This window comes from Hemiscyllium ocellatum, chromosome 5, assembly GCF_020745735.1.
Source record: "Hemiscyllium ocellatum isolate sHemOce1 chromosome 5, sHemOce1.pat.X.cur, whole genome shotgun sequence".
Lineage (NCBI taxonomy): Eukaryota > Metazoa > Chordata > Chondrichthyes > Orectolobiformes > Hemiscylliidae > Hemiscyllium > Hemiscyllium ocellatum.
In genome coordinates, this window is record NC_083405.1 from 56,026,230 (window position 1) to 56,041,128 (window position 14,899).

Below are 14,899 nucleotides of genomic sequence, written 5' to 3' on the forward strand. Positions count from 1 at the left end.
TGTCAAAATTGGCCTTCTCCCAATTTAGAATTTCAACTTTCAAATCCTGTCTGTCTTTTTCCATCACTATATTAAAACTAGAGTTATGGTCACTGGCCCCAAAGTGCTCCCACACTGACACCTCAGTCACCTGCCCTGCCTTAGTTCCCAAGAGTAGGTCAAGTTTTGCACCTTCTCCAGTAGGTACATCCATATACTGAATCAGAATATTTTCTTGTACACACTCAACAAATTCCTGTCCATCTAAACCCTTAACACTATGGCAGTCCGAGACTATGTTTGGAAAGTTAAAATCCCCTACCATAACCGCCTTATTATTCTTCAGATAACTGTGATTTCCTTACAAATTTGTTTCTCAACTTCCTGTTGACTATTGGCAGTCTATAATACAATCCCAATAAGATGATCATCTCTTTCTTATCTCTCAGTTCCACTCAAATAACTTCACTGGATGCATTCCGAGGAATATCCTCCCTAAGTACATCAGTAATATAATCTTTGTCAAAAACGCTATTCCCCATCCTCTCTTGCCTCCCTTTCTATCCTTCCTATAGTATTTGCATCCTGGAACATTAAGTTGCCAGTCCAGTCCATCCCTGAGCCATATCTCTGTAATTGCTATGGTATCCCAGTCCCATGTTCCTCTACACATCCTGAGTTTATCTGCCTTCCCTGTTAGGCAACGACATTGAAATAAATGTAGTTCAATTTACCTCATCCTTGGTTTTGTTCCTGCCTGTCCTGACTGCTTAAAATTTAAAATTTATCTAGACCGTCTCAGACTCCTCCCTCCCCTTCCTAGACCTCTCCATTTCTATCTTGGGCGACCGACTCAACACAGACATTTACTATAAACCAACGGACTCCCGCAGCTACCTAGATTACACCTCCTCCCACCCTGCTCCCTGTAAAAACGCCATCCCATATTCCCAATTCTTTCGCCTCCACTGCATCTGGTCCTAGGAGGACCAATTCCAATACCGAACAACCCAGATGGCTCCTTCTTCAAAGACCGCCATTTTCCCTCAGACGTGGTTGACAATGCTCTCCACCGCATCTCCTCCACTTCCCGCTCCTCCGCCCTTGAACCCCACCCCTCCAATCGCCACCAGGACAGAACCCCACTGGTCCTCACCTACCACCCCACCAACCTCCAGATACATCGTATCATCCTTAGTCATTTTCGCCACCTCCAATCAGACCCCACCACCAAGGATATATTTCCCTCCCCTCCCCTATCAGTGTTCCGGAATGACCACTCCCTCCGTGACTCCTTCGTCAGGTCCACATTCCCCACCAACCCAACCTCCACTCCCGGCACCTTCCCCTGCAACTGCAAGAAATGCAAAACTTGCGCACACACCTCCTTCTTCACTTCCCTCCAAGGCCCCAAGGGATCCTTTCATATCCGTCACAAATCACCTGCATCGCCACACACATCATTTACAGCATCCGCTGCACCTGATGTGGCCTCCTCTACATTGGGGAAACAGGCCGCCTACTTGCGGAACGTTTCAGAGAACATCTCTGAGACACCCGCACCAACCAACCCAACCGCCCCGTGGCTGAACACTTTAACTCCCCCTCCCACTCCGCCAAGGACATGCAGGTCCTTGGCCTCCTCCATCGCCAGACCATGGCAACATGACGCCTGAAGGAAGAGCGCCTCATCTGCTGCCCAGGAACCCTCCAACCACAAGGGATGAATGCAGATTTCTTCAGCTTTCTCATTTCCCCTCCCCCTACCTTATCTCAGTCACAACCCTCGGACTCCGCACCGCCTTCTTGACCTGCCATCTTCTTCCCGACCTCTCTGCCCCTACCCCTTCTCCGGCCTATCACCCTCACCTTAACCTCCTTCCACCTATTGCATTCCCAACGCCCCTCCCCCAAGTCCCTCCTCCCTAGCTTTTATCTTAGCCTGCTTGGCACACCCTCCTCATTCCTGAAGAAGGGCTTATGCCCGAAACGTTCATTCTCCTGCTCCTTGGATGCTGCCTGACCTGCTGCGCATTTCCAGCAACACATTTTTCAGCTCTGATCTCCAGCATCTGCAGTCCTCACTTTCTCCATTTTGCCCTGACTGCTTGACTTGCTCCTTTTCCCAACTGTACCAGTCTCATAGTGATCCTCTCCTCATTAACTCCCTGGGTCCCACCCCTCTCACCTTACTTGTTTAAAGCCTCCCAAGCATCTCTCGCAAATCTTCCTCGCATATTAGTCCCCTTCCAATTCAGATTCATTCCATCCTTCTTACACACGTCACTTCCAGCCAAGAGATTCCAATGATCCAAAAATGTGAACCCTTCTTCCCTGCACCTACTCTTCAGGCACGCATTCGATTGCTCTGTCCTTCTATTCCTAACTTCACTGGCTCATTTAATAACCCACCAGCATCCACATTCAAAGGATCATTACCTACCATTTCCGCCACCTCCAGCAGGATGCCGCCACCACACATGCATTCCTCTTCCCTTCCTTGTTGGCCTTCCGCAGGACTGTTCCCTTTGGGACATCGTGGTCTACCCTTCCTCCATTTCCACACCCCACGGCACCTTCCCATACACTCACTGAAAATGGAGTGCTCCTTTTCCTCTTCACTCCTCACTATCCAAAGAGCCAGTTACATTTTTCAGGTGAAACAGCAATTTACCTGCACTTCACAATCTAGCCTAGTGTATTGCTGCTCCCAATGTGGTTTCCTCTACAGTGGGGAGAAGGTGACTACTTCGCTGAACACTTACATTCTGCTCATAAAAATTACCCCTGAGCTTCCTGTTGCCTGCCACTTCAACCTACCACCATATTCCCTGGCCAACATCTCTGTTCCAGGCTTGCTGCAGTGCCCCAGCAAATCTCAACATAAGCTAGAACAGCACTTACATGTTCCACTTGGAAACTCTGCAGCCTTTGGGACTTAATATTAAATTCAATGATTTTAGGGCCTAACACCTTCGTCCATGTCCTTACCTCAACCACCAAACACCAGACCTTGTCACCACATGGGCTGTTACCACAACCATTCCATTGTCAGCTACTAATGGTCCCAATTAGCAACTGTTGTTTACTCCAGGTTGATTTTTATCCATTCCTTATTTTGTCCAATTTTATCTCTCTTTCTGGGCTTCATCTCCATCTATTGTTTACACCTCACAGGTCTCCTCACTCCATATTCAGCATATTTACTAATCTTTTCCTGGCTACAATCAGTTCTGAAGAAGGCTCACTGGACCTGAAATGTTAACTCTTTTCTCTCCACAGATGCAGATGCTGCAAAACATGCTGAGTTTGCCCAGCAATTTCTGCTTTTGTTTGTAATTTGCAGCAAATGGAGTTCTTTGACTTTTTGGTAAGCATACACTATTCATTTGTTAGTAATAGCAAAATCTAGCCCAATATGTAACAAACTGATTTAAATTTTGATCATCAATTGACAATCATTAGTGCTTTGTACAATGAATTTAAAAACAAATTGACAATAGTTGCCTAGTAATGAGCTTGAACTAAAAAAAAGTTCACCCCTTGAGTCACAATTTATAATTCTACTTAAATATGAGTAAGCATATTCAAGAGTAACACTGCAGGAAGTATACATTCCACAGTATATCTGACAATATTAGGTTACATGTTATTAGGAAATGCAACACAGAAAATACATAAAACACATAAAAGATTAATGATGAGATGGTTTAAAAAAAAACATACTGGACATCTTTTCACGCATCTCACCTTATCATCTATCATATCCAGGCTCTGCCAAGTTAGCAACAAGAGAAATGAAGGAAGAATATTTCAGAACACAAAAAAACAATGTATTAGTTTACAAATGATCAGCAGTGACAACTTCAATTTAGAAATTCTTTTGTTTACACCAAAAAAAGAGATGCACTGAGTTGTGGGGAACACACATTGCTTTTTAATAAAAAAAAGCTTTAACTCAAATTATTTTACTTACTTCAAGAACACCAGTCTTACTACCTTCATGTTTTAGCTTCTGTTTTTCAAAATCAAAATATAAGATACAAAACTTATTTCAGAAATTATGCAATATATGAAGATGCCAAAATTAGTATTTCAGAGGAATGAGATAAAATAATCAATTGAGCCTGCTCCAACCAAACCTTTCGAGTTATTTTGTGTTTTATTCTTGTCCTCCTATTTTATTCTTACCATTTACAGAATGGGACTATATAGATAAAATGCGATGAACAACTGATATCAGTGCAAGGAATGGAATACTTTTTGTATCCGATATTATTAATCAGTTCCAAATTGAAGACTGCACAAACGACATGGAGGGTAGAACGTCTTACAGAATGCTGAATATAATGCAGCTAACACTAATGTCTTGGCAAATTGAATGACTTTTGGCTATTTTTCACCAATTATTTGGCTGGCTGCCAGTTGGCTAATAAGGTCTGTGCTATAAGGCTGAATCTGGGAAGCAGATGATTGGTAGGTAAGGGCAATTGGATTGCAGGTCAGTAGGAAATTATTGACAGTGTGCTGGACTGCACATTTGGACATCATGGCGAGGTCTTCAGGCTGTGGTTTTGGGGATATTGTAAAGGCCACTAGCCTGCAAATCAGGGGGAAATCATGAAGAGGGTTTTGGACTGGCAGTTGATTAGAGATCACAGGGAGGTCTTTAGATTATGGATATGAAAGACCTTTGCGGAGATTATGCATGATATTAGCAAGTTAGAGAAGGTGGTTCTCAAAGTGCAGATCATAGGAGATAGGAAATTGTATCTCGGGGACAAAGGATTTTCACTCTAAGTTTAGCATGGAAGGCTCAGGAAATCATTCCTATTCTCAACAGTCAGTAAATAAGTTTACTGCTGGATCCAACTATTTCCACTTCCCTTTAAATGCTGAATGTCCTCTGAGCCTTAGGATAACAGCCTGTAGCTATTACGCGTAAGACTGTAAAATCTGAGGCACATTATCTCATTAATATATTTCTATTATTTGCCACTTGAGAGCAGACCCCACTTTCCATGAACCAATGACCCATCTGGTTACAGTAGGTGTGTTGATTGCAAATTGGACAGAGGTTTTTTTTGCAGTATTTAACTGCACGCTCCAAATTTGCATTCTGGGTGATTAACACTCGTTCTATTTCTGAACTTCAGGAAAGCATTCATTTGTTTGTCAGTGTGAAATTTCCATTTTGTAGACTAAGCAACCCCAAAAAAATGTATTAAAAGTTTGAAATGTTTTCATATGCTTGTGACTATTTAAGCAAAATGGAAAACAAGCAAAATAATTTCACTAGCGAATTGATTGGATTCAAACTCGGGCCTCTGAGGTGAAAGTACAGCATTGAACCCAGATCACCACTGACTTGCCCAGCCAAATCAAACCTCATAAGACTAGATGTTCTTTTCCCCCCTTAATACTTGAGATAAGATGTGAATTTCAATAAGGAGCAGGAAATGCTATAGCATCTGTGATGATCGTATAAGCCTATTTATGTAGAATTCCAGCACATGCTGTGAAAGTTTCTAAGAAACAGTTGAGAGGGCCTCATTAATATTTATATTATTTAATGTAATAGAATTATAAAGGGCATGGGGAAAGTACTGCATTCTTAAGGAATAGCTTCTAACAGAAAGATATTTCAAAATGTTGCAGTATCAATCATGCAATGATTTGGAGGTGCTGGTGTTGGACTGGGGTGTACGAAGTTAAAAATCACACAACACCAAATTATTAGTCCAACAGGTTTATTTGGAAGCACTGGCTTTTGGAATGCTGCTTCTTCATCAGGTGGGCGTGGAGTATAAGATTGTAAATCACAGAATTTATAGCAAACGTATACAATGTGATGCAACTGAAATTTACATATGAAAGAACTGAAATCAACATGGTCATTCTGAAAGATGAGAGACAAAACAAACAATCAATATATAATTTCAGTTGCATCACACTGTAAGCTTTTGCCATAAATTCTGTGTCTTACAATCTTATACTCTACAATCACCTGATGAAGGAACAGTGCTCGAAAAGCTAGTGCTTCCAAATAAACCTGTTGGACTATAACCTGGTGTTGTGTGATTTTTAACTCTTGTCATGCAATGGTAGACATTGCAGTAACCTTAACTGAGAATTAATGGTGGCAAAATGGCTTCCTGATAGGAACACATGGAAACAAAAAATGCTGAAGATCACAGTGGGTCAGGCAGCATCAATGGAGAGAAAGCAAGCTAATGTCTCAAGCTTAGATGATGCTTTAACAAAGCTGGAGTGGTGTGCAGGAGGCAGCATTTATGCAACTGAGGGGGAGGGGGTTGGAATGCTGGGGGAAGAAAGGATGCTGATATTCCAGATTAAGTGATTGGAATGTGAGAATGGCAGAACAACGGTGTGTCTAACTGTCAGACTGGAAAGAAAAGACAGTCCCTCTGGAATGGGGGGAGGGGAGAGAAGACATGGTGACAGAGAATGTAACAAGCATAGTTTTTAAAAAAGGGAAGGAATAGGAACAAGTTCACAATCTGAAGGTATGAAACTCAAAATTGAGCCCAAAAGGTTATAAAGTGCCTAATCTAACGATGAGACGTTGTTCCTCCATTTTGTGCTGTGATTCACTGGAGCAAAGCTAAAAGGGATGGAATGGATTCACAATTTGAAGGTGTTGAACTCAGTATTGAGCCCAGAAGACTGTAACGTGGAATACAATGGAACTTAGGGAGAACAACATCATGCAACTCTCACTCATTAAAAGTACATTATTGCCAGAGAACTGGAAGCAGATTAATTGTCAGTCTTCTCTTGAATGTTGGGCAGACATGTGAAAATTCTTTCCAGTGAAGTGGGTGGGAGTGGTTGCCTTACTTCTCAAAGTTGGTCCCATACAAAGACTGACAATAAATAGACCAAAGTCTTCAGTTTTGCTTTCTCTATTCATAATTTACCTACCTCATCAGAGGAGAGTGCCAATATTAGGGAGCGCCCTGTAGAATTTGGTTCTGCAACCAATCCACTCAAATCAGCAGAACTTGTGCTACTGGGACTAAAGTCATCAATGTAGGTGAAACTCTGTAAATCAAAGATTCTAAATGGTAATAAGATATTTAGTGAATGCAAGTTGTAAAAGATTTAAATGAATAGGCAAAGTATTAATAGTATGTAACATCAAAATGCACTCTCTAAAGAAATTAGTGAGAGATGAGTCATGTAAAACAGACATGGTGGTCGGTGGTTCCATTTTAATGGAATATGTGAACATGTCTGTTTGAATTAGATTGAATTAGTTACCCACTGATGAAAGTGCAAGAACACATGGTTTTTGGAACAGATCTTGGACTTGCTTTATGGGTTATTACAAGAACAAGTAGATTTTCTCATTGTTTGTTAAAATAGAAAATTTGCCTGTATCATGTTCTAGCAATGGCCTTCAGGAATATAGTGTCTTGCTTCTTGATGAATCTATGCAGTTCTTGCATGAAACCTTTTAAAGTAATGAAAATCTTTAAATTCAACAAAAATATAATGACCATGTATTGCCTAAGAGTAGTTTTTAGTGTATTCTGGAAACTGTTTTGAAAAGTTTTTAAAAAGCTCTATTAAAATCTAAATTTGTGCTCTGAATTGTTGTATAAAGCCTGGAAGTCACAAAGCAAGATATACCTGCCAGTTTATCTTTGTCATGCTTTGCTTCTATTATTGTGGTGAAACATAATAACAATCATATTAATACCATAATATTCAAAAAAAGATAATCGTCCTCTGTCACCATTCATGACTTCCCAAGACGGGAACCCAAGTGAAATTTAATATCTTCATCCTCAATAGACATTCTCAGTGCTCAATTTTCCAAAATTCCTTCCCCATCTCTTTGCATTACAATTCTTATCAACATCCCAGGTGGATTGCATAAGAAATTCTGAGTTTAAACCAATCTTGAAAACTTTCCGAAGTTATTGAACATTTCAATGTGTGAACACATAAAGTCTCTTTACAAGCAAACCAAAATTCTGGAAATGCTCAGGAAGTCAAGCAGCATCTATGGGAAAATAAACAGAATTTGTGGGTAAAAACTTTCCTTGCCTAATGTGGCAGAGATAATGACAAGAAAGATGATAAAGTACAAAATTTAAAAAACTTCAGAATCTTGATGCCAAGAAACCTTTTCCCATTTTTTTCCCTTCAGCTTTAAATTGTGATTTCAGAATTTCACCATTGAGCAAACACCATTTTATTACCATGCATTTGCATATACTTATTAATTCAAATTTCTTATTTATACACCACTTCCAATTCTTCTCTCCTTCCCAAGAATAGCATATTTCTGGCATCTGAGTCAGAATGGCTATCTGGTGGCTGCAGCTCATCAATTGCTTGTCTCAGTCATCACCCAATAGTGTTCTCACCATAATATTCTTGCATGCTCCTTGGATGTCATCCTCTTTGAACTTTCATTCATAGAAATCACCAACCTTATTACATCATCATCTCTGCTCTCGGACCATCTCACAAATTGCTTTGGCCTTTCACTTTGAGCTCAAGGACAAGTACAACTTGCATGCTTTTGCCAAGTTGCTTAATGTGCAGGGGCATCCAATGCAGCTACAAAAGATATACTTTATAACTCTTATGCTTTCTTTGGGAACACTTACTTTGTGCTTACTTTGGGGTAGCCAGTCTCTGTGTTTTATTTGCTTTTTAACCCAGAGGGAGAGATCAGCAGCTTGTGAAGACTGCTAACAGTCAAAGTGGTTGACATTTTGCTGTACGGCACTGAGCTACATCAACGTCACGTTTGCAGCAGCTGCTAGAAGCTTACAGGGCAAATACATACCATGCGCTTCAGTCAATTGTCTGAAAGGCAAAGGGGAGTAGTACAGTCAATCAAGTGGTTGTCTAATTCTAGTCTATGGGTTGGACAAAATCAACCAGATGCTTCGCCCGATCAGAATCTAGTCTTTAGAGTCCCAGGATCAGGCTGTGGTTAGTCCTGAAATTTAAGTCTCAGGCAGGGCTTGCAATTTATTCCTGAGAATATGTCGTCAGGGCTTGTCATCTCAAATCAAAAGCCAACTATACATTAATTGCAAAAATGGCTGACAAAGTGTGTAAATTACATTACTTTTTATCTTTCAGTGCAGAGTAACACTTTTGGAATCAGAGGCCTTGCTCAGGGTAATTGCAAAAATCATGATTGCAGTGATTTAGTTATGTCTCCAGTAATGGCTACAATTTCTATTTCATTGACAGATCATTCGTAATTCATTCATTCCTGATGACGGGCTTTTGCCTGAAACGTCAATTTTCCTGCTCCTCGGATGCTGCCTGACCTGCTATGCTTTTCCAGCATGACTCTAATCTCGACCCACATTCATAATTCTTGCTATGCGTACTAGAACAATAGTGTCAAGCAATCATGATCATTACATTCGCTAGACTAATTGTTTCCATATCATATCGGTTAATTGAATGTAATTAAATAAACATTCTTAAAAATGACTCCTGAACTCCTATATGAATAGCACATGGATGAGGTCCTTGTGCTTTGTTTGTGCAGAATTGATATGAAGAGATGTCAGAAACACAATTTTTAATATTTCAAGTTGCTGGCAATTGCTTGACCTTGATTTTTCTGATGGCATGAGATCAAGTCTCGCCATGACAAACAGTGAAATTTGAATTCAATTTTAGGGCTCTCATGGTGCAGTGGTAGTGTACATTTGAGTACCTTTGAGCCAGGAGGCCCAGGATCAAGTCATGCCTGTTGTGGAGGTATGTAATAACATTCCTGAACAGGTTGATTCGAAAATATCCAGAAACATATTCCATGGCTAGGAATGGAAGACAATGCTTTGCAGCTGATCAGAAACTCTGGGTGGCCATCCCAACCTAGGAGCTATCAAGGTCACAGCTGCCCTGATTTCGTGTCACATTTTTTATGAATCATTTCCAAGAATAACTAGGGAGTTGTGTAAAGGTTTGGGAGATATCACACAATTACATCTGTGATGTAGCAGATGCTATTTTCTCCAGAGCACAATTCGTCATATCTTTTTCCCTATGAGGACAGTTGAGCAGCTAGGGCAGTGGGTTCTCCATCACTGGCTTCTCTCAAGTGCAGGGCACAATTGATTACAACCACAATGCTTGGAGAACACCCTCTCATCAAACTACATAAGAGGCTCCCATTACATTGATGTTCAAATTATATTGACCAGTGAAGCCAAATCTTGGACATCTGTGTCAGATATCTTGGGAGCTCCTAACATTTTTGTATACTAGAGGACTCATGTTCCCGCATCCTTCCAAGGGCAATACAGACACAAGGGCTATCTCCTCCAAACAAGGTTAGTGATATCTTTACAGAATCCTCAGATGATGCAGAATGAAGATACAGTGCGACTCATAGTAGTACAAGGATCACAATGAAACAGACCACAAACCTCCTTAAAGTTGTGGTTTCATTGCCTGGATCACTCTGAAAGGGCCTTGCAGTACAGCCCAGAAAGGATGGACTGCATAGTGTAGTTTGCTGTAGCCTTCACAACTAATGCTGCCACAGAAGGATGTATGTCCCAGATGCAGAAGAGTTGGGCATTGGCAACAGTTTTCTGAGGATAATATGCAATGCCTTGGCTGTAAGTCTAGGTCCAGATTCAAGTATCCCTGACACCTGAGGCTATGCATCAAGGAATTGGTTGCTTCTGAGAGGTGAGTAATGAGTAGCAAATCCTTGCAATGTCTGAACATTGAGAGGCTGGTGATCCCTCACATTCAGATAAAGTTAAATAGGTCTGACAGTGAAAAATACAACAGAGCAAAAAGTTTAAGAGCGTAAGTGAAGATATATTTACAAAATGCAAGGTTATTGATAATTATGTACCATCCATGCTAATTATGTGCCTTAGTACACATTTTCATTTCTCTCCCTCTCAGTATGTCTTGCAATCTCAACTTTCTAAGTTGGACTGGAGCTAGCCTGCTCTGTGGTTATCCCAGCTGGCATTTAATGCCCATTCCTAATTGCTCCTGAGAAGGCAGTGGTCAGTAGTCTTCTTGCACCATTGGTGGTTTATTTGGCACTAGTACAACCATGGTATTATCATCAAAGGACTTCATGAATTTTGGCTCAGCAACAGAGAAGGAATGATGATATAGTTCCAAGTCATGTTTGTATGGTTCGGAAGGGTACTTGAAAGTGCCAGTAACTCATGCATCTGCTACTCTTACATTGAGGTGAAGGCAGTGACAAGTTTGGAAGGTCTAGCAAAGAAGGCTTGCGCTTCCACTGTGTGTAGGTTGCGAAGAGATCGGTAAAGTTGATGAATAGGTTGCCAATCAAATGGACTGCTTTATTCTGAATGGTGTTTAGCTTTTTGAGAGGACTTGAGCTGCGCTTATCCAGGTAAATGGCAATTATTCCATCACACCACTGATTTGTGTGTTCTGGATGGGGGACTACTTCATGGAGTTAGAGGTTTCTTTTGTTCATTCATGGGATGTGGATGATGTTGGTTGACCAGAATTGAAAGCCCATTCCTCATTGTTCAGAGGATAGTCAACCATATTATTGTGGATCTGGAGTCACATGTAGACCAGACCAGATAACAATGGCAGTTTCCTTTCCAAAAGGACATTAGTGAACCAGATGAGTTATGCATCACAGTAACTCCTAGCCTGCAAACTGCTCCCTGTAAAAGGGTTGCATAAATATGGTTTGTAATCCCTCAATAATTAACATTCAAGGGTTAATGAACAAATAATGTGTAATTGGCATGAAAATAAAAAATTAGGGAAGTGAAGACATGGCGAAGGACTAACATGGGAAAAAGGTTGTTCTGTTTCATTAACTGTCACAAGTATTTATATGGCCCATTTAGATTTCTGCATAGTTGTTACAGCAGCATGTTGATCATCCAGGTTTCAGCAATGGCAATACTGAACATCAAGATCACTCTTGTTGAAGATGTTCATTGGCTGACACTGTTGTGGAATTGCAATGGATCAACCAAAGTTGGAATGTTTTTTAGGGTTTGCACATTTGGAATATGCATCATTTCTCAAATAAAGCAACCAAAGCTTTATCAGGTCATGCAAACACATGAGTAGTCGGCTGTTCAACCCCTCAAGCTTGCTCTGCCATTCAGTGATATCATGTCTGATCATCTGATTGTAACCTCTAAACCAGATTCCCACTTACCCTGATAATCTTTCATGCCTTGTTTAACAAGGACCTATCTACCTTTGCCTTAAAAATTTCAAGGACTCTGTTCCACTACTTCTTCAGGAAGAGAGCTCCAAAGTCTAGTTCTTGGATATTTCTGCTAATATTCAAATACAATGCTAATGCTGTAAGGGAAATTCCCAATGAAGTTTTGGATATAATAATTTCTTCATATACTGCCACCAACATCCCCATCTCCCAACTTCCCCGCCCTACTCTGCAACTCACGCACACATATACACCCCTCCATTACACAGCCTCACGTTAAACACAAGTTTGTTGTAAATGTACTTGGCAGAAAGCTTTCTTCAAATGATCATCGGTTTTTCAGGTACACCTGGAAACAAAGTCAATTAGTTTATTTATTGCAATGTTTTGAGTGTTTTCATTCATTGATAAGACCTGCATTGTATTTTCTGTTTCTTTGAATTATGGTATCAGTGCAAGTCATATTAAAATCTGGCAAGGTTCACCAACTGCAGGTTCTTAAATATAATCACCTAATACGCATAAATTTTGGTTAAATGAGTTGAAACTTTAAAATGCATATCCAAAAATGCATACCATGGTGGGAAGCCAGAACTTTCTTCGGGTCCAGATTCTTTACAGTGAGTCGCCCTTCCCTTCCCTCCACCAATTTGCAATATTGGCATTGCTAATAAGATCCAAAATGAGCACAAGAAAATTAGCAGAATAAGATAGAGATTGGGTCTACTCTTTTGTAACATCTATGTTGCACCTCCATAGACATTCCAATATTCCTGTCAGTCACTAATTCTATTTGTTTTAACAGGATACTGTTTAACAGTATCTTGCCATTTGAAACCAACATTTATCAGTTACTGCCCAAATATTAATCATCTGAATTTAAATTAAAAATATAAATTTACCCACTTTACACTGTGGGTGAAATTGTCCTTACAATGAGAAGCTGGCTGTGAAGGCAAATATACAGTATTGAATATTGATGGAAATTAATCTAACAATGCACAGGTTTGTCAATGTTCACGTTGATGCTGATGTCGTTAGATTATAAATTGCATTGGATATAGTCTGTATGATTAATTGTGCGTGATCAACTTAATTCCTCAAAAAGAAGACATGTTCAAATACACTTTTTGGAGATGTGCATATAGATTAAAGCTAGGCAAAGCAATATAGATTCATATTTACATTGAAATACTAAGGATTTGTTTTTAACACTACTCAGAGGCCATCTCCTGACAGTTTAGTGAGCAGTTGGGATATATGGTTCATGTAAGAACCAGCTAACCCTAGGGGAACTTTTTATGGGGCAACTGCACTGTCCCTCCACACCACTGAAGGATACATTAGCCAAAATTCTCACTCCTTGGTAGTTTTCAATAATCTCTACATTCAATGAGTGAAAGTGTGTGTGTATGAATGCAAGATAAGTACAAGACTATTCTCACGTGTGATGCCCTAACCCTATAAATTATTCTAGATTAGAGTGGTGCTGTTAACAAAGTTTGTGTGAATAATTGACACATGCTTAATGTGCTGAACGAGACGAATACCCATGAACCAGATCCAAGAAAACGTAGATGGATAAGCAGAACAAAAAGGTAAAAACTAAAAGGGTGGTGAGAAGCAACTGTCCTTCTTACCTTGTTAACTTAAAAAAATGATTTAAATTATTAACTTCAGAAACAAGCCTGGAATTATTGGATCAATGCATGATAGAGAATCCTGAATTGCTCTGTGTGAGCAATTAATATATTTCATTAAAGTTAAACTAGTATATTGCTTAGGCACTAGATTAGCTACAGTGTGGAAACAGGCCCTTCGGCCCAACAAGTCCACACCGACCCTCCGAAGAGCAATCCACCTAGACCCATTTCTCTCTGACTAATGCACCTAACACTTTGGGCAATTTAGCATGGCCAATTCACCTGACCTGCATATCTTTGGACCGTGGAAGGAAACCCACGCAGACACGGGGAGAATGTGCAAACTCCACACAGACAGTCACCCAAGGCTGGGATCAAACCTGGGACCCTGGTGTTGTGAGGCAGTAGTGCTAACCACTGAGCCACCGTGCCACCCCTATGACATCTATAAAGCTTGTTGTGCGTTGTATAATTATACCTTATGTTATTTAATACTTGTTAGCCAAAAAGAAACTGTTTACATTTAGGCATTTTCCATGTTTTGCTTTGGAGTAATGCAAACTGTGCAGTATAACTACTAAATCAACTGTATTCAGTTCTTGCCTAACTTTGAATAACAACTTCAGATTAGTTCCACCACAGAAACATCACAACATAATACCTCAGACAGGAATAGGCCAGTTGACCCATCAAACCCAACTTCATCAACAGTGTTGATTAACTTATGCTACTCATTTCTATCTTCTTTTGCCACTGTTACCGATGTCATGTTTGAACTACGAACACCGCAGCAACAATCATGCCCACTTTCGTGCAAGCCATCACAAAATGTAAAAATGTACAAAATTCCAATAAGACCACAAAAATGACCAATTTGCTTGATTGTTATTCAGAACAAAAACAATTCACATCAGTTTATTTAAGTTACGGAAAAACTACCTATTATAACAGGTTTAGCTTTATGCAACTTAAACTGCACCCTCTCAAAACCACTCTCCCCACATGATCATGATGATGACAGACAAAAGACAAATGGTTTAATGCATATACTACAGATTAGAAAAACAGCATA

At 40.2% G+C, this 14,899-nt stretch overlaps 1 protein-coding gene across 6 annotated transcripts in view; it reads right to left on the reverse strand.

Moving 5' to 3' along the window:
* ppp1r9a (protein phosphatase 1, regulatory subunit 9A) overlaps window positions 1-14,899 on the reverse strand; it is a 425,367-nt gene that overhangs the window by 117,379 nt on the left and 293,089 nt on the right. The gene's annotated exons all lie outside the window — the stretch shown is intronic.